General features: G+C 43.7%; 1 protein-coding gene across 3 annotated transcripts in view; it reads left to right on the top strand.

Moving 5' to 3' along the window:
- The first annotated feature begins 6 nt into the window (after window positions 1-6).
- Window positions 7-27,766, top strand: part of LOC113406306 (cytoplasmic FMR1-interacting protein 1) — a 122,715-nt gene continuing 94,955 nt past the window's right edge. Inside the window, exon 1 of one of the 3 annotated variants that reach the window (XM_026650427.1) lies at window positions 7-40. The gene's annotated coding sequence lies outside the window, so the exon portion shown is untranslated. Of the gene's footprint in view, window positions 45-358; window positions 378-27,766 lie in introns of those variants that run through there. The other 2 variants (XM_026650423.1, XM_026650435.1) reach the window with 2 other exon arrangements.

Here is a 27,766-nt window from a genome sequence, read left to right as displayed (position 1 = left end):
GAGGGAGAGAAGCGGCGACCGCGAGAGTCTCCTGCTGCAAGTGGGTGAGAGAAACTTCCCTTGTTCCTGCCCCTTTCCCCGGGCTGGGGCTGTGCCCTGCCCGCACGGAGCCCGCTCCTGGCCCGCTGGGGCGCGCAGCAGGTCCTGGGGGGCTGCTCCTCTTCTCCCGCCCGCCCAGCCGCGCCGGCCTCCCGCGGAGCCCAACTTCCCCCGGGCTCACGCTTGGTTGGCCTCTGAGGGGTTGTTCTGGGGCTGGGCCCATGTCTGGCTGTAGCCTCCGCCTGCTTCCCACCCCGCCCAGCGACTCCCCGAGCGCTGCGAGGACCTCCGTGCCGGGACTCGCTTGATTCTGTGTCTTGTGCAGCGCCCAGCACAATGTGAGGGCTAAACAAGTAACTCCTAATGAGGCGTGTGTGTGTGGGAGGGGGTGCTTTGCCCAGTCGGATGGCAAGTGGGATTGGGGGGCGCATTGCAGGGTGGGATGCAGAATTGAAGCCTCTAGCACAATTTAGTTATATTATGATAGCGTCTAAGGCGGTGGTTTTCAAACTTTTTTGTCTGGGGACCCAGTTGAAGAAAATTGTTGATGTCCATGACCCAACGGAGCTGGGAATGAGGGGTTCAGGGTGTGGGAGGGGGCTCTGGGCTGGGGCAGGGGGTTGGGTGCAGGAGGGGGTCTGGGCTGGGGGTGCAGGCTCTGAGGTGGGGTCGGGGATGAGGGATTTGGGGTTCAGGAAAGGGTTCCAGGTTTGGGGGGGCTCAGGGCTGAGGTAGGGAGTTGGGGCGTGGGGTTGGGGCACAGATTTACCTCTGGTGGTTCCCGGTCAGCAGCGTGCAGAGGCAGGCTTCCCGGAAGCAGCCAGCGGCAGGTCCAGCTCCTAGGTGGAGGTGCGCGACTCTCGCCCACAGGCCCCCTTTCCCCAGTGCGGAGCCGGTGCTCGGGGTGGGGGCAGTGCGTGGAGCCCCATGGCCCCCCTGCCTAGAAGCCGGACCTGCTGCTGGCTGCTTCCGGGGCGCAGTGCAGTGTCGAAACAGGTAGGCACTAGCCTGCCTTAGCTGGGCAGCACCGCCAATGGGACCCGAAGTTTGAAAAACGCTGATCTAAGGGCCTCAGTCAGAATCGGGCTCTTTTGTACTAAATGTATATCCCTGTGTCCCACCACTGGGGAAGTGAAGGAAACAGGGATTTCCAATGACTTATCTGCATGCCCTGCTAACCTCAACAAATTGAGGGTTATGGTTATCGCTCAATCTTGTTATCTTGAATTATTGAATGCTTTAGTATGTACCATATTGTACCATATTGTTATTTATTAATTATCTTGCAGTAGTGCCCAAAATGCTCCAATCAAGTGCTTATGTACTGTGTAACCACGGTCCTTGCTTATAAACTGTAGTGTAAAGATAGGATAGAGGAAAAATAACAGAAGTAAGTATTGTAGACTTGAGGGGAAATGATGAGCAATTTCAGGCCCCAATCCTGCAATTGGTAGCATACAGGCCATTACAGGATCAGGGCCTGAATGTATATAAAAATACTTCTGTTTTATTGCTTGAAAGCAGTTTAGTCTATTCTCAAGTGTGCGTGTATGTTTTGTTTTTAACGCTTATCCCCATATCTCAGGGGTGGGCAAACTATGGCCCGGGGGCCACATTCGGCCCTCCAGCCGGTTTAAACTGGCCCTCACGCTCCTGCTGGGGAGTGGGGTCTCGGGCTTGCCCTGCTCCCACGCTCCAGCAAGGGAGCAGGGTCTGAGGTCACTCTGCACACGCATGCCGAGGCTCCCGGAAGCAGCAGCATGTTCCCACTCCGGCTCCTACACTTAGGGGCAGCCAGGGGGCTGCCCCCACCCCAACCGCCACCCCCGCAGCTCCCATTGGTCAGGAACTGCGGCTAATGGGAGCTGCAGGGGCAGTGCCTGCGGATGGGGCAGCGCGCAGAGCCATCTGGCCGCACCTCCACAAAGGAGCCAGAGGGGGGACATGCAGCTGCTTCCAGGAACTGCTTGAGGTAAGCGCTGCCCGGAGCCTGCACCCCTGACCCCCTCCCGTACCCCAACCCCGTGCCCCAGCCTGGAACCCCCTCCCGCACCCTGAACTCCTCATTTCTGGCCCCACCCCAGTGCCCGCACTCCTAGCCAGAGCCCTCACCCCCTCGTGTCCCAACCCCCTGCCCCAGCCCTGATCCCTCTTCCTCCCTCGGTCCCAGCCTGGAGCACCCTCCTACACCCTAAATCCCTCATCCCCAGCCTCACTCCAGAGCTTGCACCTCCAGCCGGAGCCTTCCCCCCCTGCACCCCAACCCCCTGTTCCAGCCCAGAGTCCCCTCCCGCACCCTGAACTCCTCATTTCTGGCCCCACACCAGAGCCCGCACCCCCTCCTGCACCCCAACCCCAATAAGGTGAGCATTCATGGCCCGCCATACAATTTTCATACCAAGACGTGGCCCTCGGGCCAAAAAGTTTGCCCACCCCTGTCATATCTAGTGCACACACTGGTTTGTCATTGAAGCGTTGTTAGGACTGTGCTGCTTGTGTTTTTATATATATATATAGTGTATAATAGAAAATTAGATTAAAAATAAAACCTATGAAGAATTACATGGATTTTCAGATGAAAGGGGGTAAAGGCCAATGTGTGTTTAAATAAAAGTATTATTCAGAGCAAGACCTTTGAGGAAGTTGATTCTTCTTCAGTTAAAATGACATTGCCTCTCTGTTGTAATGGAGAATATAAATAAATACATCATCCACCAGCGGACATTGTGGTGACCCGACAGCATTTAATCTATTTGTTCAGCATGACTTTCTGAAAATTTAAATGGACTTAAATCTATTGGAAAGTCTTTCTAGTGGTACAACAAGTCTGTCAACAGCCGGTATGTTCTAGTAAGACATATCAGCTTGCATTGCCTTTGTTTTTAGCCCTGCAGTATTTGCTAATGGGTCTGAAAAGCATTCAGATATGTTTAGGGTGACCAGACAGGGGATGGGGGGTAATAGGCACCTGTATAAGACAAAGCCCCAAATATCGGGTCTGTCCCTATAAAATTGGGATGTCTGGTCACCCTAGATATGTTGCACTTTATATCATGGAAGCATACTATAAGCAGTTCATGCTGAACCTGTCTTAAGAGACCACCCAGAGGGCCAAAAAAAAAAAAAATATGGTTGCCTTGGCATTTAAATATAAGGCCAAACTAATTTTTACTAGAAGCCTTGGAAATACTCACAGTAATCATTTAAGAAATGGAGTTGCTACTGTAGGGTCTAGTCCTTACTGCCTGCCTCGCTGTACACTAATATTTGTTTGCCATAATGTATAATTGTAATGAACTATATATTGAAAGAGTTTATCCATGTACCATTTTTAATTTGCGTACTTCTGAAATTGGAATTTGTAATAATACTTTGTTGAAACTTCTTTATGCTTTCTGTGCCATATTATTACATATGTTTAAAAATGGTCATGCTCAGATCGAATAGCTATGATTTATACAGTTGTTTACGCCTTCCATCAGCATTCCAACTCATGGACTAGTCCAACTCAAATTTTGTCACTTTTCAAATCTGCTGACTTTATTATGATTTTCCACTATTTCCCCATATAATTGTCTAAGGCTTGTTTGAAAATTTCTATTGACCTTATTGAAATATGAGGATTTTATCTAAATATTATCTGACTGTACTTGTTAAGTTGGGCTAAACCATAACACTCTTTGAGTTGATTTTTTTTAAAGGTTGCATGGGTAACCTTAATTCTTGCATTTTCTGACTTTTGAGTGGTTGACTTTGCCACCTTAATGCCCTTTGAATGTAGGTATTTGTATGTAAGTTCCTAGGTTTTATTAAAGCAAACTGAAAAAACCAAAAGTTTCTTTATGTGGAACCATGCTGACCCTGTGCATGGGTCATCATCAGGGTTTGAACCTAGGACCATGAGATCCATGGCACAACCCTTCACCACTGCATTTTTTATGTGGACCAGCCACTAAAGGTCTGTGTGACATACACATTGCCTTTGGCTTGTATTGCTATTTGCAAAACAGCTAGGGAGTTGTGGGAATCAAGAGTCATGTGTTCTGTTCCTCATTCTGGAGGGGGAGTCTAGCAGAGACAGATTGCACAGCCAAGCACATAAATTTGGCACATTCTTTCAGAAAGACAGAGTGGTTGATTGGACTTGGGTCTGCCATAAGAGAGACTGGGTTCTATTTCCATCTCTGACTAGAACTCGTGGTCTCTTCCTGGCTTCCATTCCAGCATGACAGCCTCTATGCCAAAATGGGTGGAGGTGGGAATGCTGCTGCTAGGCCTGTGTCCGTATCCCATCTAAAGTTCAAATATGGTGGTGCCTGGGAGCGTGCTCAGTGCAGATAGTGGGCCAGTGAGCATGGGAACATGCTCAGTGCAAATGGAATGTTCAGAGATTTTAGCAGCAAGTCTGTGACAAGCTTTACAGGGCCAAGTGCAAGTTGTCATTTTCAGAGGCTTATAAATGGCCAGTGTCTGGGTGAATTTTCACAGCAACAACAAAAGGCACCTCTCTGAATCCAGGACTTAATACAGTTCAACCCCTTGCTCCATATAACACAGAAGATAATAATGTATAATATACGCCCATTCAATGGATAACTTTGGGTATTGTTTGTGTATTGCCTCTATCCTTTAACTGTAGTCAAAGGTATCTTCTACATTTTAAAAAAATTAACCAAATCACTCATTTTTTCCATACTCATGCTACAGTTTAATTTCTGCATGATGATAAATTAGATTTCTGCCACCCCCCAATCTTTTTGTTAACCTGGATTAAACATCTAGCTTCACTCAGGCTGAGGAACTGCTTTTACAACTTCCTGTAGAGTAGGGCACAGAACCTGAAACACTAGTTCTTACCATGTTTAGGCACGACAAAGTATTGCAGTTAATTTTTGGTGGTCATATCTTACATTGTTTTACTAAACAAAAGTATTTTCCCAACACAAATCTAAAGATTTCCTCAATATCTATGGCTTTTCTATGTGCTGTTTACCACTGATTTTATGTATCTGTCTGTCTGTAAAAATTGAGTTTACAGAAATATTTGTAAATAGCAGAAAAGATCATGTCTCTAGTTAGCTCAATGTTTTAGGGAAGTCTGAACCGTCTAAACCTCAGCTTACTGGAAAAAGTGGGATGTTGGAAACTGTTACATGCAGCTAACCAGTATGACTAATTTATGTCATTTCAGTAAAAAATGGGCTAGTATTCCCCACCCCCCACTCTTGTCCAGCCAGTGAGTTGAGTAACAAGTGAAGTTAATTCAGTGTGTGCAAAAGAAAAGACCATCCCAGAGAGAATGTTTAAAGATATCTGCAAAAAGATCAAGCAGATTAAATTCTTTATAGTTTTGTTTCCTCTTCCTGGAAATCCTTGGTGGTCCAGCATATTTGGAGGAGGGTTGTTTCTGCTTGGAAGCCCCCACCACCCGTAAAAAGGATAGAGTTCATGTATCACCATCCATCATTTATCAAATTGCCTCTGTTGCTTGTGTTTTAGGGACACTTGCCCTCCTTTCATCACAGGGGAGTGTCTTTGGGGCGAGGTTGCTTGTCTTAATTTTCTGCTGTAAATGAATGGTTTTGGGGGTGGAAAAGCTTCTTTACTCTTCCACATTCCTCAACTGCAGGCAGCACAAGAGCAGTTGCTTCTTTCCCACTGCTCCTGGATTTGAGTTGCTTCATTCTTTCTGTCCGCTGCTGTCACCATGAGGGATCCCAGCTGGCCTCTTCTCTTATGTGATGATAGGGTTTGGGGCTGGAGAGATTTCCCCTCTCCCTGGGACATACTGAAACAGTTGAGATGAGCAAAGATGCTCAAGCTGGAGACCCCTCAGTATAGGAGTGGGCTGCTGGCCCTGGGCATGGTCTGTGAGCGATCCTCTGTTTTGGAAAGTCACTTACCAATTTATGTGCCAGATATGAATTTGTTAATCTTCTGGGCATACCCATAAAGCCCAGCTTTTCTCTTTTCTGCAGTCCAGGAGCGACTGGACTGAGGGTTGGTATGATTATATTCATGGTTGGGGCACACTATACTATTGTGTGCGTTTTAACCTATGGGATAGATGCCCAGGCCATAGGATGGACATCTATAGATATATTTCTATAAATTCAGATAAGTACAATTTCTGTTTGGAGGAGAGAAGGGTTTCCCTCTACAGGAAGAAGCTAATAGAAAAATGTTAGCATCTTTAATTACTTAAAAGAGGGAGTTAACAGTACATTAATAAAATTATCAGATGCTACTAAGTTGTAAGGAATTGTAAAGGAGGACAGGCCAATAATATAAAGCAACCTTAAAGAGACAAGTGTCCTAGTTACTTGGTTACCTGCACCTTTGACTCCTCCTGATTTCTGAGTATTCTTCTTCAAGTGCTTGAAGATGTCTGTTCCACTGTAGGTGGGTGCGCGCCTAGTGCACGGGTGACAGAACTTTTTCCCTCAGCGATGCCCATCAAGGTGGCTCAAGAGCCCACTGTTGCCACATGCCACTGCCTCGGTTCCTTCTTACCTCCAGTGATGCTTGTCAGAGCAACTTCAGACTTATGATAAGTACTTCCCTCAATCCTTGTATATTAGGGTGACCATATTTCCCAAAGGCAAAATGGGATACCATGTGGAGCTAGCCTGAGGGCTCCACCCCACCCACCCCCGGCTGACCCAAGCTGCTCGCCCGAGCCCTGCTGTCCCCCCACTCCCCGCAGGGCTGGCGTCTCTGCTCTCCCGAGCCCTGTCCCCCTCCCCGCGCAGGGCTGGCATCGCTGCTCGCCCGAGCCCGGCCTGCCCCCTGCCGGAGCCCTCCCTCCTTGCATGTGGCTGGCATCGCCGCTCACCCCCCTGCACGTTCTTCCACACCCCACTTTGACAAAAGTGCTAAAAAAGCACTTTTTCTAAAAAAAAAAAAAAAAAAAAAGTTGGGATGGTCAGAACAGGGATTAAAAAAGGGACTGTCCCGGCCAAAACGGGATGTATGGTCACCCTATTGTTTATATATCCTGTTACTGTAAACATTTAGTTAGTTGTAGCCATTTTAGCTAGTTTTAGTGATTGTTTTTGTTTTAGGACGTCTTTCCCCATTTTTGTACTGGGGATCAGTACCAAAATGATGCCTTGCTTGCCAGGATTTGAGTCCTACCAGGCTTGCGCTAAGCATATGCTTGTCAGTGACCCATACCCAACCTGCTTAAAATATCTAGGACGATGGTTCCCAAACTTTAACAACCTGTGAAGCCCTTTCACTAAAATGTCAAGTCTCAAGAACCCCCTCCTAAAAATGAATATTTCCAGGGATTTTCTCCTTTACCTGAGTATAAATTATAAAAGCAGTGATCTTGGAAATATAAAAATTGTTTTTATGATATGCTTATTACACACTATTTATTATTAATATTTATCATTACAGTATTTTTATTACATTATAAAAACGGCAACACTCTTCCAAGATCTCACTTTCGTAGCTTGTATCACTTTGAATAAGCCTGTTATAAGACAAGGCTCCTATGTTTCATCAAGGAGTATCAGATGTGAAACAGCATGAAGGGATTTAAGAAGCCAACTCAAAGAGTTCCTCCTACACAAGCATTCAGGTCTTGAGCAGTCCAGGCAAACAACGCACGTTACGACAAAGCTTAAACTTGTTCTTCATAATAATTTTAAAAACAATACTAGCTGCCTACTTAATTTTAAAAACAGCAAAAAATATCCACCTCCCTTTCCATTTCTTATAAGGAGTCTTGAAGTTTAAATCTCCTCAGTGTGATAGATATGTTTGCTTTGATTTGCTTAGCTCTTGGAAGTCCAGGGGCTGCTGGCCCCATGCTGCCCGTGGTCCCTAGGGACAGCTCTGTCCACCATTAGGGAATTTTTCCCCAAGAACCCCCTGTAACATTTTGCGAACCCCCTGGGGTTCATGAACCCCAGTGTGGTCTAGGAGAATCCCACGTAGTGAGAAATGTCACATATGTAAAGGATTCAAGCCCTGCTCAAAGAAAGAGTGGCGAGGCTCAAGTTCTTGCTTATGGAGGCAGCCTTTTGTCTTCCACTAGAGTCAGCACATGGGGAAATCACCCCGAGCACATCAGCTTTGGTGTGGAGTGCCCCACCAGAGATGTTTGTGGCTTCTCAGTCCCATTTGCTGGTATCAAAGAGAAGACTTAGGTCTGCTTTGCGTTTGGTACCTTGATCAAGTATATTGGTACCACTGCGTAGTAGAGGCAGAGACTCTATGAAATGTTCGAGGGGACACTCTCCCTAGAGCACGCACTCCCCAGAAGGTGCCAAGTCCATCGAGGCCATCCCCTGAAAGACCTTTACGGAGTCTTCAGTTGCTGCTGCTCCCAACCACTCTGGAGGCTTATGCAGCCACAAGAGGCTTGCTTAGCCTCTCGTTACTGGTATTGCCAGCAGTACGGGAAGGTATACAGCTGGTACCGATGCCTATGGTGTCTATCTCACTGCATCAAGAGCCTGCAGGATCTTTACCCTCCGAGACGGCCACAAAAACTGGTGCAATTGAGAGGCAAGCCGCTGATGATGTCCCTGGTTCTGCCATCTCCAGGATCTGGCTATCTCTCTCCATTCTCAGCTGGTTCTGCCCTGCCATTTTCAGAGGCATTGGACTTCATCAGATTCGTAGGTGAGGTTGTATCCCGTCCAGGATGGGGAACATACCTGCCTCAGAGTCTTGGGGACTATGGACCATGCAGCAGCCTCAATGCTGGCTTCCGTCTAAGAAACAATGGTCCAGGCAAGGATGGATTGTAGTGGCCCATACTAGTGGCTGTTCTGGGCTCCATGGGGTGTTCGCTGCCTGGCTAGGACCTTTCCTTACCCCTCTTGCTCGCTGTCCTGGAGAGCATACCACTGCTATCATCACCAAGAGAATCACTCACAGGTACCCAGTACGGAGTCTGGTACTGTGAAGTCAGAAGCCACTCAGACACCATCTCTGCTGCAAGATACAAACCAGCCACCACCTCAGGTGCCTGCTGCATCCTCCTCCTTGTAACCAGACAAGGCTGTTGAGCAATCAAGTGATTCACCACCACCAGAGGACTACAAAGCTCATCAAGATCTTTCAAAAAAAGTGGCCTCTATACTTGACATTAAGGCAGAGGAGGTGTGAGAGTTCTCACAAGTTGGTAGACATCCTGGTATTGGCCACTCTGGCCAGGATAGCTCTACCAATTCGAGGGGACACTCTCCCTAGAGCACGCACTCCCCAGAAGGTGTCCCCATCTACAAGGCCCTGTGGCTGACACTGTCCTCTTTGCCATGCACAGTGAAATGAGCTAAAAGGAGGTATCTTGCCCCTTTAAGGGGTATCAATATTTTTACTCCCCTCCCCCTCTTCTCTGGTGGTGGCAGCTGCCAATGAGTGTGAGAGGCAGGGACAACAAGCGTCCATGCCAAAAGGCAGACTCAGAGGGTAGATCTGTTTGGTGGCAAGCTTTATTCTTCAGGAAGCCTGCAGTTTAGGATTGCAAACCAACAGGCACACCTGAGTCAATATGACTTTACCCTCTGGGAGACATTATACAATTTAAAGACAAGTTACCAGAGGACTGCAGACAAAAGTTTGTGGTGATGGCTGAAGAGCGTAAGCTGGTCGTCAGGACAGCTTGTATAGCGTAGACTTGGCTGCTTGAATGATGGTGTCAGGTATTGCTATGAAGAGGTGTTCGTGTTTGCAGTTGTCTGGGCTGCCCTTAGAGGTCCAACAGACTATCCAGGACCTTCCTTTTGAAGTTCCCACCCTGTTTTTACACAAGACAGTTGACGGTTCACAATCTTAAGGATTCCAGGGTGACACTCAAAAGCCTGGGTATCTATACCCCAGCAATGAAAAGAAAACAGTTTAATCTTTAGCAGCCATACAGGCACCAAGGATTACCTTCCTGATCCCAAGATCCACCCAGGAAAAAGGACAGGGAGGCAACCGCCACCATCCTCCTCTTCAGCATCAGTGGGCTTATCCTGTCCAGCCGCTGTGTCCAAACAGGCATTTTGGTGGGTTTGTTGAGGACAGTGTACAGTTACTGTAGTTCCATGGGTTCCCCAGCGTTTGTTTACCATTCTCTCATGCCACTTCCTAAGTGCTTGGGGCCATGTAACATCAGACTGCTGGGCCTTAAGCACCGTGAAACTGGGATATGCTCTCCAGTTCAGTTCTCACCCTCCCCTCCCAGCCTTCCTCCCTCATCACTCTTAGGCGACCATTCTCGTGAGATTGTCCTCCAACAGGAAGTCCAGTCTCTTCTTCAGTTTGCCACTGTAGAGGAAATCCCATTGTGCCTCGGAGGGAATGGCTTCTATTTCCATTATTTCCAAAGCATAATGGAGTCTCAGGCCTATTTTAGATCTAAGAGGTTTGAACAAATTCCTGAAGAAAATAAAATTCTTCATGGTTACCCTATCTGTCCTTGGAACACAGGACTCTTATGCTGCCCTCGACATAAAGGATGCTTACGTCCATGTTGTGATACACCACAACCATTGGAAGGTTCTCCGATTTGTGGTGAATGGGTGCCATTACCAGTTTGTGGTGCTTTGATTCAGTCTTTCAGCCGCTCCTCGGGTGTTCACAAAATGCATGACCATGGTGGCGGTGCATCTACATAAATTAGGAGTCCATGTGTTCCCGTACCTGGACGACTGTTTGATCAGAGGTCGGTCTGAGGCCCAAGCGTTAGCCAGTGTATCGACCATCCAGTCCCGTTTGGCACTAGAACTTCTAGTAAATCAAGACAAATCAATCCTAAAAACAGTACAGAGAGTAGAGTTCGTTAGGGCAGTCTTAGACTCTTCAAAGGCCAAGGCCTTCCTGTCTCAATCCAGGTTCGAAACATTATGGGACATAGTACTGCAGTTTGAAAGCATATCCTCTCACCATGGCACGCAGCTGCCTCAGGCTTCTTGGTCACATGGCAGTGTGTACCTATGTAGTCCATTATGCCAGGCTGCAGCTCAGAAGGCTGCACGCATGGCTAGCTTTGGTGTATGTCCTAAGTTGTCTTTATTTGGACAGGACGGTGTGAGTGCCAGTGTTGGTTTTGTCATCTCTGGATTGGTGGATGAATCCTCTGAAAGTTTGCCTGGGGGTCCTCTTTGTTCCTCCACTGCCACCTCTCTCTCTAGTCACAGATGCATCATCGCTGGATTGGGGAGCTCATCTGGGATCTCTGCAGACTCAAGATCTCAGGTCATCTCAAGATCTAAAGAGCCATACAGATGTCAGGGAGTTAACAGTGGTGCATTTCACCTGCTTGACCTCTCTCCCCCAAATAGTAGGAAAGAATTTATTAATTCTAACACACAGCTCTGTGACTATGTTTTACATAAACAGACGGGGAGGAGTGTAGTCGACCCAACTATGCCAGGAGGCAATTTTCCTCTCGGATTTTTGTATAAACAACTCGATTCATCTCAGAGCTGCTTACCTTCCAGGGAAACAGAACATGTTAGCAGATCAGCTGAGCAGGTTGTTCTCCGATCGCGAGTGGTTGTTATGCCCAGACGTGGCCAAATCTATCTTCCAGCTCTGGGGGACTCCCCAAGTGGATCTGTTTGCAATAAAGCCAACTGATGACATTTTCTGTTTTGTTCCTGGGGAGCTCTCCACCCAGGCTTACTGACAGATGCCTTTCTCCTCTCTTGGAAGAATTCCCTTCTGTACGCCTTGACTCCAGTCCCATTGCTACTCAGGGTTTTGTTCAAGGTCAGACAAGATCAGTGCTCACCTCATCCTTATAGCAGCAGCATTGCCTTGTCAACACTGGTATTCGACTCCTACTAGCCTTGTCAATCAAGTCCCCACTGTCTCTCCTGTTGGATCCAGATAACATCTCCCAGGGCTATGGTCGGCTGCTCCATCCCAACCTCTGAGCCCCCCTTCTGACAGCATGAATGCTTCATGGTTGACACCATTTGAGAGATCTTGTTCAAAGGACATTCAAAAAGTGCTTCTGAATAACAGAAACCCCTCAGTTAGGAGTAGTTACTTGGATAAGTGGAAGCACTTCTCCATTTGGTACCATTGGAAAGGCGTATCTCCAGAGTGTGCACCCCTGAGTCTTGTACTGAACTATCTCCTTTACCTAAAACAGAGTTTGTTCATTAGCTCTACTAGAGTGCATCTGGCAGTTGTTTCAGCCTTTCACATTTCAGTAGATAGTAGATCCTTTTTTCCCAACCCCATCATGACCAGATTCCTGAAGGGTTAGGTCAGGTTATATCTTCACGTGCTCGATCTCATCCCTCCCTGGGATCTGAACTTGGTCCTAGCTAAATTGATGGGTCCACCCTTTGAACCACTTACATCTTGTTCTCTGCTGCACCTCCCCATGAAAGGAGCATTTCTAGTGGCCATTACCTTTGCTAGAAGGGTGGGAGAGTTAAAAGCCCTACTATCAGACCCTCCCTATACAGTTTTCCATAGGGATAAGGTTTATCTCCACCTTCACCCAAATTTCTCTCTAAGGTAGTTGCAAATTTTCACCATGACCAGGCAATCTATTTGCTAACTTTCTTTCCGAAGCCTCATGCTCATAGGGATGAGGAGAGGCTACATTCGCTGGATCTCAGAAGGGTCTCACTTTCTGTCTGGACCGTATCAAGCCCTTCAGAGCTTCAACTCAGTTGTTTGTTGCGATTGTGGACAGAGGTAAAGGCAAATCAGTATCCATGCAGAGGATTTCATCACAGATCTCTCTGTGCATTCCTTTATACCACCATTTGGCTAATATAACCTCAGCAGCTGGAGGACTGGTGCATTCTACTACAGCGCAGGCAATATATGCAAATTTCTTAGTGCAGGTACCTATCATAGACATTTGTAAAATGGCGACGGGTACTACTGAGGGAAAAAGTTCTCTGCACGAGACGCACACACACACTTACAGTGGAATGGATGCAGCACATCTTGAAGAACAGCAGATACAGAAAGGTAGGTAGCTGTTCTTCCCCCTCCTCCTTCCCCACCCCCCCTTTCAGGTCTCAAGCTGTCACCTCTCTCAACGTGGAATCATGTAATTCTGCCTTGGGCTGTAGTCCCCTGGTACTAACCATGATGTAGCTCAGCAGGTCAGCCTTAGGTTCAGTACCTGCAGTTCTGTTCCCTCCGGGAGCTATTACCAGTGGCAATACATTGACCGGACAGCCTTCTTAAAACAAGTGTTATTTATTTAGAACAAAAGAATTTCAGAGAAAACAGATCTTAAAACAGTAAACAAGCTATACACATGTCTAGCTTACCAAGTGTCTGTTCATCTTCTTCTATATGGGGACCTTTGGTCTAACCTTCCTGTTGAAGGTTAGACCAACTGCCCACTGTTGAAAATTAATTCAGATTAAGGTAGGGTGTGAATTCAAAGTGCAATAGCTATTCCTAAATATTCCTGAGAGTCCAAGGAAGTTTCTCTGTACAAAGGGTAAGTTATGTAGAACAGCACCACTACAGGTGCACCGGATATTAATGTACTATTTTCTCTTTACGGAAGTAATGGCTGATAGGGAGAAAGGGGAGTAATGAAGTGCTACAATAGCCCGACCAGGGCTCAGAAAGTCCTGAAAGTCCTTGAATCAGGCTCTCTGCTCATGTGTGTCTCAGGCATATCCTAGTAAGGGTTTTTTTGGATGTATTGCTTGGGTTTTTTGTTTTTATTTGATTAGGATTGGTTAGTTGTTTGTTCAATAAATTGGTAATTTAATTACTGAGACTCCACTGTTCAAGCATTTATCCCCAAAGAGCAACACAGAAACGTCAGAGTGCCATCATCCTGCTCTGATGAGGGCTTGATCTGATAGGTCTTTTTCCATCTCTTTTATGATTCTGTTAAATATGTGTGTGTGGGTGGGTGTGTTTATTTAGATACCATCTGTTAGGTACTTCAATAAGGGATGGAAACTTAAAATGTGTGAACTGCATTAGAACTTAGCTCAAATTAGTCAACTGCCTTCTGCAGCGGCAAAAGATTCTCTTCCTGTCTTAATAAACTGTAAACTAGATGTTGTGCTTTTGTGAGGTCTTCATGAGCCAAAGCCTTTCACAGTGACTTTAGGAAAGGACCTACTTACCTGGGTTTCTCAGATATATCATCTTGTCCCTGACACGGTATTGATGATACTAAAAAAAAAAAAAAAGGACTAAACACATTAGCAATTAAAAGGATACTCTCAACTTAAAACTTCACTTTTCTGAATTTTTTTACCTGCTCTTGTTGATAATGACACTTACGGGACTATATTAGAAAGAGACTAGCAAAAATAATTCTTTGTTTTGTACTTTGACTTGTGCATTTTTTGAAAGTTTCCCTATTAGTCACTTTCCCCTATTTGTGTGGCTCTTTCACACAGCAACAGGGAGAGATGCACTTAAAAAATAGGAAAATGTATTTATTAAAACAACAAAGATTGTTCAGGGAACAATTGTAGGGAGCTAGTGTAAGACTTGAAACTACTTTTGTCTTGTCTTTTGTGATTAACTGGGTTTCAAGTTGCTGGTGTCTCTTCAATTAAACTGCCAAGGTTTTCATAGTCAAATCAAAGAGAGTGAAACTGTCAATCGTGCATCATCATCATCATGTTCCCATTATGTCTGTGGCGCTTAGGGCAGCGACAAAGCTCCTCCACTCCTGTCTGTTTCTGGCAAGTCTTTCAATGGTTCCCCAGCTGTGCCCCAGGTTTTTCAGCTCAGTTTCCACAGCTCTTCGCCATGTTTTTGTTTGCCTTCAGGTGTTCATCATATGCTATTCTGGTGATGGAATCAGTTTCCATCCAAAGCACATGGCCAACCCATCTCCAATGCCTCCTGGCAGTGATGGTGCTCGTATCTTCTTGGCTGCACTGTGTGAATAGACAATCTTGCAGGGTACCAAAAATATTGTAGAAAGGATGAGGAAATGTTGCATTGAATGCATTCCAACTAAGCTCTCCAATATCAAGGGGGAGAATCCTATTTGATTGAACTGAACACCTTTCTAGGACCAATTGCAATATCACCACCCTGAATATTCTTTTGAATAAAAATAATATTCAAATGATGCTGTCAGTTTTTAGTAAAAACATTTTGTTTTTTCCTGTGGTTTTGCAAACCCAGTACTGCAGCATGATGCTAGTACACACATTCAGTAATTGAATGTCACTAAATATAGATGTGTCCAAGTTAAATAAAGTGCAAAAGTTAAACTGCATAAATGTCACAGAGTGAGGCCCCAGTCCTTCAAAGAAGTCGGTGGGATTACTCACAGTACATAAAGTTAAGCACGTGTGAGTCTTTCCAGGCTCTAGTCCTAAATATTTAATAACTTAAGACACTGTGCTTATAACACCATGAAAATATTTCTTCAAAACATTTTTGTCTTGACAGTGATACTTCATGAAGTTTTTTGCATTATTGACAGTGGTGTTCCCTGCCGTAAACCTACAATTGATCTATGTTCTTCCTATAATCTCTTCATAATTTAAGGCTGTGTCTACTCTACAGACCTTACAGTGACACAGCTATATTGCTGCAGCTGCGCTGCTGTAAGGTCTCCCGTGTAGCCGCTCTATGCCGACGGGAGAGAGCTCTCCTGTCGGCATAATTAAACCACCCCCAATGAGTGGTGGTAGCTATGTCAGCAGGACAGCGTCTCCCACTGACATAGAACTTTCCATACTGGTGCTTCTGTTGGTGAAACAACATATGTTGGTCAAGAGTGTGGTTTTTTTTACACCCCTGACAGAAATTTTACAGACAAAAGTACTAGTGTAGACATAGCCTTAGTTACAATGTCTAAAAGGGTAGTAAGGGGTTTTAGCTAGACTTTTGCATGCATTAAATAATAACAAGGTAAGTATGATGAACCCAGTTTTTTAAAAACGTTATGTAAAATGCAGCCAAATTGCAGTGATGTTATGCAGCTGTATTGGGCACTATGCCTATCAGATATTACCATAAATAGAGCCACTGACTAGGAATGTTCTCTGAGTCTATGCCGTTTTTTTGGATAAAAGTAAAAAGACCAAAGACGACTACTTTCCCGTTAGCTTTCTCTGCTAAGGGCCTAGCTATGCTGCTAATATAATGCTGGCTGTATTGCTCATTTAGTGGAGTCCATGTTTTAAAATATTCTCCCATATAAACTAGCCATAAAAATATATGGTTAAGGGACATTGTAATAACCTAACACTGCTGCTCTATAACGTATTATTAGAAGCTACAATAGTCATTTTAAAAAAAAGTTGGAAGTTAGATATTGCCCTAACCATGGCCAACAACTGTGCTAGCAGCCCCCAGTTATACCTGTTTTGATGAGCCCCAAGTGCTACTAGCATGTTGAGGTTAACTCCCCCAATTGGAGAATGTGTCAAGCTGCCTCTGGGTATTTTAATGACTTTGCTGCTGGCCTAGTGCTGCATGGCCATGGCATAATTTTATAGTTTGAAATGAATGCTGACTGACTGCTCACGCTGGAGAGAAAAATGCAGCAGATTGATTGTAAAACCAAGGGGACCAATTGGTATCCAGTAAAGGAGTCTTAATTTTAAATATGGCATTTTTATTTTAAAATAGAAAACAAATGTATTCCCCCTCCCTCCCCAGTGAATAAAAAAAACATCTGAGTGGAATGCTGGGATCTGAACTCTGAAAAGACTGAGCGGGTCCAAAGAAATCACATGCACATGACTGAGGAAGGATAAGCCCTGTCACTACAGCTTGGCTTTCAGAAACACAGCTCCCTTTGTGGTGGTGTTGGTGTTTTTTGTTTCAAGATTTTACAGAGTAGCACTGATGTTCCTTATGGCTGAGATTGATTCCGCTGTGTGCATCTAAGGCTCATAGCTCAAGTGAAGTCTCATTTTTCTGATTTCGAAAAAAGGGCTGAGTAGGCTTGAGTTGGTGCCCTAGCTATTTTTAATTCTTGGAGACCTGGGTTCATATTCTGAGATGGATCACAAGGGAAAATGAATGTTAGTTTTCTCTTAGTCCTCATTGGTGCACATGACAAAAGCACTACAATATTTGGCACGCCTACAATAAAATGCACGTGGTGTTAAAACGGGAGAGAGAAAAGGCCAGAACAGAGTTTAATTGATACAGCTACACAGAGGCTTAGCCATAAATTGCCTCATTCTAGTTTAGTTGCTCCCATATCTTATTGAGAGCTCTTTCACCTTACTCCCAATACCGGCTTTTGTCATATCCTGACACATGTTGCAGCTCTCTTCTTTTTTTCCCTATTTTCTCCCATTAGTCTCATCCTTTCTCTCTTCTTGGTCCTCTTAATCTCCCTTTCTCTTTCCTCCTGCTGTGTGTCTCCCACAACTGTCCTCGCAATCTGCTGGGTCTGTTTCTTCCCTACTACTTCTGTTTGGGACTGTTCTTCTTTCTGCTTGCCTTGCTCCCAGCCTGTTGCTATAGACCGGTGGTTTTCAGAGAACGTAAGGGTGAAGCTAGATCAGTAATTTCCCAAGGGAGAACAATGTGATCCTGTAGAGGTGGTCTGGTATCCCCTATGGGACTGCTCCCCATAAGTTTGGAACCTTTGCTGTAGCTAATGTAGTACAGAAATTGCTGTGCAATTGTACTTAGGACAGCTTTGGCTACAAAGTATTATAAATAGTAATCCTCACAGCAGCACTTTCTGGTAGAAAAGCATTAGTATTCCCATTTCATAAACTGGAAAACTGAGGCACAGAGGTCATGATTTGTCCAGGGGTTGCAGTGGAGCGTTAGTGTGAGACTGGGATTGCCTTTCTGTGAAAATTTCTAAACTTGGTAGTAAGGAAGCTATTGTAGCAAGGATCACTGGGATTAAGACTTCTCCTAGGAGTTCTCTGAATAATATAGAATTATTTGTATGAGAATTGGCTTCTGACCATATTGATTCTGGAGACAGCTGCTGACTTCAGAGTGTGTTGCGTCATTCCAAAACAGCTGAGAATTTCACTATTACTGTGATTTATATTTTGGCACATAAAGCTATATAAGGAATGTACAGGTTACACCTTTGGATTATGCAAGATAAATCTTAATCTTTGTCCCTTTATATTTTCTGCAGTGTAAGTCTGTGGTGCATACATTCATTTTTAATTGTTAAATGGACATTTTAATTTTTTTACTCAACTTATAATGACAACTATTCTAAATAAAACCAAACCTCTTATTCTCTACCTACCAGACAGTGCTTCCAACATGGACAAATTTACATTTTTTATAGGACTTTGCATCCTGAAGGATCCCAGAGTGTTTTATAGCGCTCACTCATCCTTTACTGAAATGCAGCCATCTGTGGGGTGGAAAATAGTTGTTCAGCAGCTCGCCACAGTTCTGGATAGGAAGTGAAGAAGAATATTATATGCAGTTGGAGCTGCAAGGAGAATGATAGACAGAGCTTAACACCATTACTGTTGCAACAAGTGTTGATTGGCTCTTTGGACCACACAAATGGTCAGTTACATAAGTTTGCCCCCTCAGCTAAGTGACATCAGTTCTAGCAGCACAGTGGCCACCTAATACCATGCTGGGTTATTGGCTCAATACTGACTGGAGAGAAAAGAGCAGTATTGAATCGCTAACACCACTTCTGGGTCACTTAAATGGTCCTTTAGTCTCCCACCAAAATAACTGACATTGCCTCGCCCTTAGAGCCCAAGGCAGTATGGCTGTTCCATGTGTTGCTAATAATAAAAATGTCAACAGATATGTGTGGTTAGTCTGGTGCAGATTTTTCTGACCCAATACGAGTTTGAAAACAAATGGGGGTTTATTGGTGTTGTTAACCACATTGTTTTCAGTAGTGTAACACACACTCTTAAGAGGATATGTGGTTTTACCCACAATATATAGAAAGCTGATTGACAGCCAGGTGAAGCATTTTTCATTAAAAACAAAATCAAGTGTGGTTAGGCACTCAGCACTTGATTTTGCATGTCATTCTGGAGCTGCCACTTCCCTCCCCCAGTATTTTCCACATGTGGTTCACTCTCCCCTCAGATTTGTACCTGCTTGTTACATCACTTACCCAAGTTTCCTCCAGCGCTAGGTCATTCTGCTCCAATCAGCAGCCAGGGAGGTTGAACAGTGCAGCCCCTCCCTAGCCTGATACCATGCTAATTATTTCCATCATGTGACAGTTCTTTTGGTTGTTGCCATGCTACCAGGCAGGCGTAATCAGTCTGTTTTTTTGTCTTTTTTGTTTTAATCTATGATTGTAAACTTATCTTTTTAAAAGGCTTGACTGTGTATCAAGTCTGCTGCATAAAGGCCCTGTCAGCTGCTGCTTGCTCTCTAGTTTTTTGTTTTTAATCAGCTAAACTGGTGAATGACATGAAAGCATTTTTTCCTTGCTGCTTCAAATTATGCACATCTGTTGCTCAGAAACAAAGAAAGGCTCAAATCACAAAAAGAACTCATCAGAATATTCCTCTTTCAATAAAACCTTCTGTCATCCAAGGCACTGAGAGAGAGAGAATTGTATATGAAAACATAATCGCTGCAGGATTTGGCCTACAATGTCTGACCAACCAGAAAAATATTTTACTGTTTTGTGAAATACTTTGGAAACAATCAATGAGAGAGATTTTTTTTTTATTAAATCATATTCTGTTTAATCTAAATTGACGTAAGACGTTTGTTCACATTAAACTGGCTTCTTTTAAATTGAAATAGAGCTATAGTAACCTCTTTCATTGGGAAAAATTGAGAGAAATCCTAGAATCCACTGCATGGAAGAACATTGGATTTAATATTAGCTCCCTACTACACTTTTGCTGGAAGAAAAATTAACTTTTGGTAGCTGTTGTCTTACAAGGACCTATGTGATCAGTCAAAGACTTATGGTTTTTAACCATTTTCTCTGATAAGGAACATCATGTGGGATGATGCAAAGTTCCTTGAATTCTTCATAGAAAATACTTTAACTGGTTTGTTTCTTACAAGCTAGTAAAAAAAATATATAAACAAAAAAACAATGAGCAAATGGAATAGAAGAAGTTTGAAACTGTTGTGCTGGCAGAAAATTAAAATTTATTCTCTCCTATAAACTCAAATGTCTCTGCTACCTCGACCGAGCCTATTCCCAGGGAAGTTAATGGCAACATTCCCAATGACTTCAATGAGAGCAGGGTTGGGCCCTTGGGCTTTTAGGCCCCAAAATTCAGCAGAGCATTTAAACATTGGCTTAAGTGCATATCTACTTAGCAAATGCATAAGGAGTAAGCATCTCCCTCCCAGTCTCATCAGCACCTCCCTTATTTTACATCCTACCCCGGAACTTGGTGAGCTTTGATATTACTGTTTTAAAAAATACCTTGCAGATTTACATTTGAATTAATTGAATGTAACGTCATTATAATTTTGGTATATGCATTCAGTCTGAGGTTACTCTGATTCAGGTGAGATTGAGACCCTTTTCCTCAATGTCAGGAGAGAGGAAAACTAACTGTTATATCCTTGGGGGCAACAGTGTTAGGAAGAAATCACTGGAGACACAGAGAACTGTAAACCTTGTAGCAGCCATTTATTTCCACACTCAAGACTAACCAACAGCCAGCCCTGGCTGGGCTATCCCCTAATAATCTAACTCAGTTGCCATAGCAACACAAGGGTTCTATTACCACGACAACCAAATACACAACACTAACCCTACAGGAAACACTCTCTAAAAAGCAGACTGATTTCTTTAAATTATTTTGAACAAAAGAACACGAATAAATGCTTGCAGGCTGGTTTTAAAAATGCTGTCCAATTTGTAGCAGAATGGTGAAAGAAATGTTTCTGGGCATGTAAAATTTTGATTTTATGACATTTAAACTCTCTAACGCTCATTTTCCTCCTCCACAAAATACAAAGTAATGTTGTAAAGAAATTTTTTTAATATATATTATTAGTTCATATTCAAGCACAGTATTTTGGATGAATTTTTTGGAACTCATGTTGAAAATTTGCAGGTGACCTAATACAATAAAACTTTTCTTTTGTTTGGGTTACAAAATTAATTTTTATTTCAAATCAAAATTGTTGAGGCTCTTCTGGTTTGATGTAAAGTGTAATATGTACAAGTGGTGTTCAAGGAACTCAAAATATTTACGTTTACTGAGGCAGAGTTCACATCATCCTTGTGCATTATCAATGCATATTTCTTCATTCTGGGTCTCTGTCAGTTTTAAAGCCTTGCTTATAAAGAGCCAGCTCATGCCCTGTCCTGTGTGGCTATGCAAAGTAGTAGATGAGTATGCTGCTATTCTTATACCATGCCGCCACTTCCTGCACGTGGTGGGAAGCAAGCTTTGCAGACCTACTGTTCCCTCTTGTGCATGTTGGCAGACTGGACTCTCCCCGCCTACCCCCGCAATATGCCTAGCAATGAAGTTATATTGGCATGTTGGGGAGCATACAATACATGTTGTAGTTTACTCCTTCCTCAGAACAGTAGAGAGAGAGAGAGAGGGCAACTCAGTAAGTCACAGTCTCCATCTTCGGCTTCTCCAGGGGCAGCAGGACAGGCTGTAGGCTGCATTGTAAACTCTATCTGGCCTACAGTGAGTGAGAGTTTCCAATCCTTCCTTCTGAGCACTGACAGTAGCAATTAATGCAATTCTGTAGCTATCCAGGTGGACTAATGTGGTATTTCCCCAGAAGATTATATTTGCATTGGCACCCCTTTTAAATATTTGTGGACTTCCTGACCTGTAGGTTGTTTGCACTATAGTGATCTAAATGGTTGGCTTTCTGATTTATGCTTCTTTTAAAGCTTAACTCAGAATTTCCAGAGTTTCAGGTGTGCTTTTTAAATGACTAAAATATTGTTGTAAATTAAGATCTTTTGTTTGGGAATTTCCTTAGTTTTTTGAGACACCTTAAAAATAGTGATGTGTGATACTTGATATGGATGAGTCCCTACTATTTGAAGTAGAGAGAGCCTGAAGGCTAGGAGACTTCTTGTGGCAATAAGCTTAGCTCCCAAACCTTTGGATTATATCAGAATGATGCCTTTCCTTCTGACAGCTTCTCATACTGTTCTCCACATGCCATTCTGAGCCCTCTCTTGTTACTGAGTTCTGGTGAAGGTATTCTAACGGTAGAGTCTGCAGATAGAGAGATTATTTTGCATATGGGGACTTGAGGTTCGGGGGGGTGGGGGAATTAAACAACCGTATAAGCTGAAATATTAAAAAGCACCAGGCCTCACTGAGGACAAAAGAATGTAACGAATTTTGAAGTTTCTTGGAGCAGGCCTTTTTTAAAAAAGTGAAACATAGGTGATTTTTATTTAAAAAAAAAAAAAGTCATATCCTATGAATGTCATGTCCTGCTATCCACCCCAAAATATCCTTAGGCAGCTGTATGCATACAATAGGCTTTAGGTGGAATGGTGTAGTTTTGGCAGAATGAGAAGGTGGTTTCAAAATTGTGCTTAGTAAACAGCTAGTCACAACCTTAACTACTGAGAGATGGTTTGTCACTTCAAAATACTTGGAGATTCACTGTCATATCATGCTGGAGCCCGTTATGCTAGTGTAAGGGAGCTTGTGTATGTAGATTTAAACCAGCTAAACTGTATTGAGAATCCAGCTAAGGCTCTATTTTGGCTACTGATTCAATAGTTGGTCTTTAAATAGTGACAACCAAATAGCAATATCAGACACCCCTTTTAAAACATTATAATTTCACCTCTGATTTTAGTCTCTTTCTCTATATCTAGTTTAGGACTTGAATTGGGGGGGGGGGGGAGAATGTGTGTGTTCTTCCAAGCTCTGCTTACAAGCTAAACTGTGCATGCTGGAGATGACAAAATGGGATGCCACTCACAATAGGTTGTGCAGACCTTCAAAATATGAACATGCATGCTCTGGTCGGCTCTTTGGACTTGCCTCAGTCTCAGTGGAGCTCAGATGGGGGGATAGACATTACAGTATCAGAGGTGGAGGCCAAACTTGACCAGCTAAACGGGACTAAATCGGGCGGACCGGATGATCTTCATCCTAGAATATTGAAGGAACTGGCGCGAGAAATTGCGAGCCCCTTGGCAACAATTTTTAATGAATCTGTAAACTCGGGGGTGGTACCGTTGGACTGGAGAATAGCTAATGTGGTTCCTATTTTCAAGAAGGGGAAAAAAAGTGACCCGGGTAACTACAGGCCTGTTAGTTTAACTTCTGTAGTATGTAAGGTCTTGGAAAAAATTTTGAAGGAGAAAGTAGTTAAGGACCTTGAGGTGAATGGCAATTGGGACAAATTACAACATGGGTTTACAAAAGGCAGGTCGTGCCAAACCAACCTGATCTCCTTCTTTGAGAAAGTAACAGACCTTCTAGATAAAGGAAATGCGGTGGATCTAATATACCTCGATTTTAGTAAAGCGTTTGATACGGTTCCGCATGAGGAATTATTGGTTAAATTGGATAAGATGGGGATCGATAGGAAAATCCAGAGGTGGATAAGGAACTGGTTAAAGGGGAGACTGCAGCGGGTAGTACTGAAAGGTGAACTGTCAGATTGGAGGGAGGTCACCAGTGGGGTTCCTCAAGGTTCGGTTCTGGGTCCGATTTTATTTAATCTATTCGTTACTGACCTCGGAACCGAATGTAGGAGTGGGCTGATAAAGTTTGCAGATGACACAAAGTTGGGAGGCATTGCCAACTCGGAGAAGGATCGGGATATTCTGCAGGGAGACTTGGATGACCTTGTAAATTGGAGTATTAGTAATAGGATGAGATTTAATAGTGAGAAGTGTAAGGTGATGCATTTAGGGATGACTAATAAGAATTTCAGTTATAAGCTAGGGACGCATAGGTTAGAAGTGACTGAGGAGGAGAAGGACCTCGGAGTCCTGGTTGATCGCAAGATGACTATGAGTCGGCAATGCGACGTGGCTGTGAAAAAAGCTAATGCGATCTTGGGATGCATAAGGCGAGGTATTTCTAGTAGGGACAGGGAGGTGCTGCTTCCGTTATACAAGGCGCTGGTGAGACCTCACTTGGAGTACTGTGTGCAGTTCTGGTCTCCTATGTTTAAAAGGGATGAACTGAAACTGGAACGGGTACAGAGAAGGGCAACTAGGATGATCCGAGGAATGGAAAACCTTTCCTATGAAAGGAGACTAGAGGAGCTTGATTTGTTTAGCCTAACCAAAAGAAGGCTGAGGGGGGATATGATTGCTCTCTTTAAATATATCAAAGGGATAAATACCAGGGAGGGAGAGGAATTATTTCAGCTCAGTGCTAATGTGGACACGAGAACGAATGGATATAGACTGGCCGTGGGGAAATTTAGGCTTGAAATTAGACGAAGGTTTCTAACCGTCAGAGGGGTGAAATTTTGGAACAGCCTTCCGAGGGAAACGGTGGGGGCGAAAGACCTCTCTGGCTTCAAGATTAGGCTAGATAAGTTTATGGAGGGAATGGTTTGATGGGATTACGGGATTCTAATCAATTAGGCAATAACGGCCATCGCTGGTAAAATGAGGGTCTGGCTAGAGAATCTTGCCTGTATGCTCGGGGTTTTGCTGATCGCCATATTTGGGGTCGGGAAGGAATTTTCCTCCAGGGTAGATTGGCAGTGGCCCTGGAGGTTTTTCGCCTTCCTCCGCAGCATAGGGCAGGGGTCGCAAGCTGGAAAATTCTCTGCGACTTGAAGTCTTTAGATCACGATCTGGAGACTTCAACAGCAGAGTTAAGGGAAAGTGGGGGGGGTCAGCTTTTGTAGCCTGCATCATGCGGGGGGTCAGACTAGATGACCATATTGGTCCCTTCTGACCTTAAAGTCTATGAGTCTATGAGATGCTCTGCTGAATTCTATCCAGGGTACTTGGGCTTGACGCCTTGATTTGAAGAGGGAGGTGGAAAATAAGTGGTGGTATTTTCATTTACAGCAAACTGTGCAGATCCTCATAATATGATCTTTCCTCTCCTTTTTATATGCTTTAATCAGCAGTGAAATAATTAACAGTTTTAATACCTAAATGACATCTTTGAGAATCTGATCTAACACCTTACTGAGATGAACAAATGCTGTTTGCAGCTCTCTGCCATTGTTTCATGCTCAGGCAAGCATCCCTACATAAGCAATGGCACATTCACATTTTGAAGATTTCTTTCACAACATGAGGGTTATTTTTTTTGTAACTTTAAAATGAAAGTTTAAATTCTTGAGTGCAAAATGACAGCTTGTGAGAGCTGTGTTGCTGTGTACCTCTCCCCTGCTCTTTCCAGTTTGAGCCCTGCAGACTCATTAGTACAAGAAAAGCCTGCTCTCAAAGTCCACCATGTAGATTCAGAGCCTGCCCCCTCCCCTGTGTGGGGTGCGGATTTATTAACAAATAAATTAACAATAACAAAGTTCAATACAAGCAGCCTTCCCAAGCTGCTCCTAAGGTTTCTATATCAGGACTGCACAGATCACACCCTAGATTCTCTCTCAATTGAGAGCCACTTCCATCTACCTTATATCTAGGTGGGATAATAAGCCAGCTGCTTCAGCGAATTGTCAAATTCCACTTAACCTTCTCTCAGCAGGATCAACATCCATTAAGAAGAGGCAGTGCTTAGCTTTATGAAAACACTGCCAGCCTGTTAAAGACATTAGTCCAGTTTGAAAAAAATAATTTTAGGCTACCTTTAACTTATTTTACTGTTTATCTTTTTAGTGGAAACATCACACTTCCTTCCCATCAACAATTAACAAGCAAACAAGGCATCAGTATGTGCTGGATGTAGTGACAAATATTGGGGAGGGATACAGTGGGGAAGGTAGTTTTTATCAAAACTACTGTGGTGAAAAATAGCTTCCCCTTCCACAAATGTAGTTACCTCTGCACCTACCCATAGGGAAGAGGGAAAGTGGCAATTTATCCCTTTGCTAATAACAATCAAACACCCACATCTTCCTGAATATCAGAAGCCTCACCTGTTCCCTACCTACACCTCCTTCCTTTCAGTGGGATGAGACTGTCCTTCCAGACTTTGTAACTTATTGCACAGGATGCAGGGGGCCCAGGGTATGATTCTATACCTGGGTTGAAACACAGTTTTGGCTCATCTACATGGACAAGACCAAAACATAGAAACATAGAGTCACAGACTTTAAGGGCATTAGCTTTTTTCACGGCCACATAACATTGGCGACTCATAGGCATCCTGTGATCAACCAATACTCCGAGGTCCTTCTCCTCCTCTGTTACTTCCAACTGATGCGTCCCCAGCTTATAACACTAATTCTTGTTATTAATCCCTAAATGCATGACTTTGCACTTTTCACTATTAAATTTTATCCTATTACTATTACTCCAGTTTACAAGGTCATCCATATCTTCCTATATGATATCCCGGTCCTTCTCTGTATTGGCAATACCTCCCAGCTTTGTGTCATCTGCAAACTTTATTAGCACATTCCCCCTTTTTGTGCCAAGGTCAGTAATAAAAAGATTAAATAAGATTGGTCCCAAAACCGATCCCTGAGGAATTCCACTAGTAACCTCCCTCCAGCCTGACAGTTCACCTTTCAGCATGACCCGCTGTAGTCTCCCCTTTAACCGGTTCCTTATCCATCTTTTCCAATTTAGCTAATAATTCCCCATGTGGAACCGTATCAAATGCCTTACTGAAATCGAGGTAAATTAGATCCACTGCGTTTCCTTTGTATAAGATATCTGTTACCTTCTCAAAGAAGGAGATCAGGTTGGTTTGGCATGATCTACCTTTTGTAAAACCAACATGTTGTAACATGGCTGGGGACTTACTTTATACAAAACAATCTGCTGATTGGGTAATATTATTTGTGTAGATGAGCCCTGTGTCAGCTGTTTACATGTCAGACCCAGATACTGATGCTCAGTTTGCTTGTTAATTGTTGATGGGAAGGAAGTGTGAATCTTCTTTCACAGAATCTCCAAACTTGTCAAAACTAAACAGGAAGATGCCTGTTCCTCTTCCACATCTTATTCTCTTACTGAGAGTTAAAGCCTGAGACAGAATGGTGAACAAAAATATTTAATTCATGGTCGCATTACAATCCATTAGGTATCTAGATCAGCAGAACAAAGCATTCTGATACCATTTTGCACTCTTATTTTGTCACCTCCAAAGCAGTTGAACGTTTGAAATTGCAGCAGTATGCGACAGACAGGAGAACTGAAGTCACCAGGCACAGGCTGTCACAGAATCAGGCAATGCAGGTCTTGAAAAACATGCTTTCCTGTGTTTCTCCAGCAAAACTCTGAATGGGCAACAGGAAGCTTTTCTTTTACCTAGCATATCCCCCAAGTAGAGTTTTCTCTGCAATGCACTATTTCAGTGAATGGAAAGATGAACGGGGGGCGTGGGGGGGTGGAGTTCCTTTGCTTGTGCTTTGGTGGACTTTTTTAAATGAACGTTTGAGAACATTTCATTAAAGCGAACAGTCTAAAATATTTAGTCTGCAGATAGAAGATTGAAGTAAAGAGGAGAGCGTCTTACAGAATTTAATCCATTAGTGCTGGAAAGAATGTGACTGTTCTATTTGAAACAGAACATCTGGGGATCAAGGGGACTTATGTGGGGTTTTTTGAGGGTTTTTTTTAGAGTGCTTGGGCCACAAATGTCAAAAGTCTGCCCTTTCTTGGTTCAGAGCTATCTGACTGTGGTTTGTACTAGGAAACTGAACTGTTACTCTCAACACTTTCCTTTATTTTATTTTTCCCAGCAACGGCTTCCCCTTAAACAGATATCGAAAACAATTTTGTTTCTAGTGTAGATCTGACAAAACA

Source organism: Terrapene carolina, unplaced genomic scaffold (genome assembly GCF_002925995.2).
Source record: "Terrapene carolina triunguis isolate 2854851 unplaced genomic scaffold, T_m_triunguis-2.0 Scaffold25, whole genome shotgun sequence".
NCBI lineage: Eukaryota > Metazoa > Chordata > Testudines > Emydidae > Terrapene > Terrapene triunguis.
Note: the sequence above shows the minus strand (reverse complement) of the source record. Positions and strands in the feature narration are given on the sequence as shown.